The 3789-nt window shown below is 40.0% G+C and overlaps 1 pseudogene; it reads left to right on the forward strand.

Annotated features, from left to right (window-relative positions):
* The first annotated feature begins 1847 nt into the window (after positions 1 to 1847).
* LOC143412043 (tropomyosin-like) lies at positions 1848 to 2599 on the forward strand (annotated as a pseudogene).
* Positions 2600 to 3789: the final 1190 nt, after the last annotated feature.

Here is a 3789-nt window from a genome sequence, read left to right on the forward strand (position 1 = left end):
CTGAAATCTGTTGTCAGCTGATTAGATTCCTTCTTGAACATTAAAATCCTAGAGTTTGGTCAACAGATACAATGCTACAGATAGGAAGAATAAGGTCTGGTGCTCTAAAATGCAGCAGGGTAAATATAATAAAAACAATGCAATGTATTTTTACATATCAAATAAGAATTAGAACAAGGATTTGGAATGCACTTATCATAATGATTAAAGTTTAAGTAATGGATATGCTAATTATCCTGAGTTGATCATTGCCCAACATATACCACATATACATGAATCAAAAAATCATACTGTACCTTGTAAATATGTACGAACGTGATGTGTCTATCAAAAAATAAAAATTTTTAAATAAAATTCTTAAAATTATAGAGAAATCCTTACTCTTGTGTGTGGTTGTTTGATAAATAAGTAAAAATGACTGGATTCTTCATCAATATCACAAACAAAGCGGTATCTCATTTTGTCCCTAGATGATATTTTGATAGAGTATGCTTAGAGTTCCTAGGAATAAGTTATTATACTGAAGTGTATGCAAAACTCCAAAAATGCATCACTAATCTTGGCACTCAGCCACAAATCACCTGGGTTCTTACAGATGGACAGGGAGTATCAAGAGATGCAGTTACAAAGAAGCAGGAGACCATAGAACAAGGACTGAAAGAAGATCCCATTTAGGAAGCAGAAGTAGGGTACAAAACTCTGCAATGTGCTGGGCACAGTGGCACACACTTATTATTCCAGCAGCTCAGAAGGCTGAGGCAGGAAGATGGCTACTTCAAAGCCAGCCTCAGCAAGTTAGCAAGATCCTAAGCAACTCAGTGAGACTCTGTCTCTAAATAAAATACCAAAAAAGGACTTGGGATGTGGTTCAGTGGTCAAGTGTCCCTGAGTTCAATCCCTGGCACAAAAATAAATAAATAAATGTTTAGCAAAGTGTAATATTCCAGGCAAGCAGTTGGCAATGAAATTCATAACAAAGAAAGAGGTGCCAAGGGTAAAAAAGTTTGAATGAAAATCCCTATGCATTGTTGTCACACAATGAAAAGACAAGCCACAGACTGCAAAAATATATTTGCAAAATATGTTTGTATCTGAAAACATGTTTGTATCTGAAAGCACATAAATAACCAAAAAGAATGTTTAAAATCACAAACATCAGGGAAATGCAAATCAAAACCACAATGAGATAACAACTCATCACAGGTAGAATGGCTATTATCAAAAGGCATAAAAACAACAAATACTGGCAGGAACAGGGAGAAAGAGGAACTTACACACAGTTTGTGGGAATGTAAGTACAGCCACTATGGAAACCAATTTACAGGTTTAACAAACTATTTTTTAGTTTGTTGAGGAACCTATAAAACTACCATATAATCTAACATCCCACTATGAGATATATGTCCAAAGGAAATGAACTCAGTATATATCAAAAAGATAGCTGTATGTCCATGTTTCTTGCATCATCACTATTCAAAATAACTGAGAAATGGAATCAATCTAGGTATTCATCAATAGATGAATGGATTTTTTAAATGTGGTATGTATATAATAAAGGAATATGATTTGTCCATTAAAAAGAATGAAATCATATTACTTGTAGCCACATGGATGGAAGTGGAGGACACTATGTTAAGTGAAATAAGGCAGATATGGAAAGATAAATACCATGTTCTCACTCATTTATGGAAGCAAAAAAAGATAATCACACAGAAGTAGAGAGTAGAAGAGAGATGACTAGATTCTAGGAAGAGAAGGGGTAACTATAGTATACTGCATTAATCACACATTTAAGAAATAACTAGAGAGGCAGAAATCAGAGTCCCAGAACCCGCTGGGTGGGTGTCATGGCTGGGATCACCACCACCAAGGCAGAGAAGTGCAAGGCCCAGGTTCTGCAGCCACAGGCCAGTGACAGCAGAGGGGAGAGCAGAACAATTCCAGCAGGAAACAGAGGGGGCACAGCGGGCCTGGGAACAGGCTGAGACTGTGGTGGCCTCCTTGAATGGTAGGATCCAACTGGTTGAAGAGGAGCTGGACCATGCTCAGGAGTTTCTAGCCGCTGCCCTGCAAAAGCTGGAGGCGGTGGGATGACAGTAAGAGAGGTATGAAGACCAGTGCGAACCAGGTCCTGGAAGATGAAGGAAAGATGGAACTCCAGGAAATCTCATTCAAAGAAGCTACGCACTTCCCAGAAGAAACAGACCGGAAGTGTGAAGAGGAGGCTGGTAAGTTAGTGATTACTGAAGGAGACTTGGATGGCTCAGAGGAACAAGCTGAGCTGGCAGTCCTGTTGCCAGAAGTGGCTGAGCATCAACTGATGGACCAGAACCCGAAGTGCCGGAGCGCTACCAAAGAAAAGTATTCTCAAAAAGAAGACAAATATGAGGATGAAATAGAGATTCTTACTGATAAACTCAAGGAGGCCAAGACCCATGCTGGGTTTGCTGAGAGATCAGCAGCCAAACTGGAAAAGAATATTGATGATTTGAAAGATAAGCTGAAATGCAACAGAGGGAAGCATCTCTGTAACCCAAGGACCAGAGCTCCCCAGTCCTGCCCTGCTGTTGTTCCTTCCTGTGACCCTGACTCCACCTGAGGCCAGCCAGCCTTGGCCTCAAGGTGACCTATCGCTTCTCTCGTCTTTTTCACCAAATTGTCTCTGCCTCTAGAGCCTGGGCAGCTTTGGGAACAACATTTAAGGGAATGTGAGCAAAATGTGAAGTGTCTTTAAAAGCAGGTTGTGATGTACACATTTTGTAATTACTTTCTGTTGCTATAGCAACCATTAGTAAAACATTCTGAATAACTCCACAGCTCTGAATGGCATTCCTTTTTCACTTTTGGAAGGTAACTTTTCTGCCTAATCCATACTGCCTTCTCCAGTAGAGGAAGAAAAAGAGGTGTGGGCCTGCTTTGCTGACAACCAGAGCCCAGGGAAAGGCTCCACGGGGGGAATCCTCATTGCTCTGTACAAAATACCTGCCAAACCAGAAAGGTGATTCCAAGAAGAGAAAGCCAAAAACAAAATATGTGCATTTCAGGGTTGGTTTATTTTTTCTTCTAGTTCTAAGGTATCTTTGAACACCTTTATTTTTTACTTTTTTCATCAGTTATACCCAAATTAAGATGCTGAGACCTCTGAGACTTTTGTTCGTTTCTTTGTTCATCATGGGGCTAGGAATTGAACCCAGGGCTCTAGACCATATCCTCAGCCTTAAGTCCAAATTTTTGTCCTGTCTCTTACCTGCTTCCCAGCTGTTCACAGAATGGTAGTGGACCCCTTAATCTTGAGGTGATGACTTAATTGCTCTCCTGCCTTCTTGAAAGAAAGAAAATTATGTTTTGGCTGGAGCTGTATAAAACTCATCTCCTCACTGTTGATGGGTCTGAAGCAGCTTTCTTTAAGAGTATCACCTCATTGTGCATCAGTCAGTGATGGAGAAATCTGGAAAAGCTCATGTACAAATTTTGTTTACATTATAGACTATTTTGAAACTTTTCTTCTTTGAGGCTGGGGTACCTGGCCACCCCACCTGGCTGTGAGAGTTCTCTATAGTCTGGGCTGGCAGTGTGCTGAGCTATCAATATTTCTTTCCCCATCCAATCCCCACTTTTTGATGAGGTTTGTGCAATGTCTCTTAGGTGTACAACCTTCAGCTTATTAGCTTAAAATGTATTCTTTGTTGTTGGGGACTCTTTGGGGACAATTGAAAGAAAGGGAAACCAATAGTGCAACTGTTTAAACACTGAATATTGATGAGTGTCTTTTTGAAATAGAGAAACAGT

This window comes from Callospermophilus lateralis, chromosome 13, assembly GCF_048772815.1.
Source record: "Callospermophilus lateralis isolate mCalLat2 chromosome 13, mCalLat2.hap1, whole genome shotgun sequence".
Classification (NCBI taxonomy): domain Eukaryota; kingdom Metazoa; phylum Chordata; class Mammalia; order Rodentia; family Sciuridae; genus Callospermophilus; species Callospermophilus lateralis.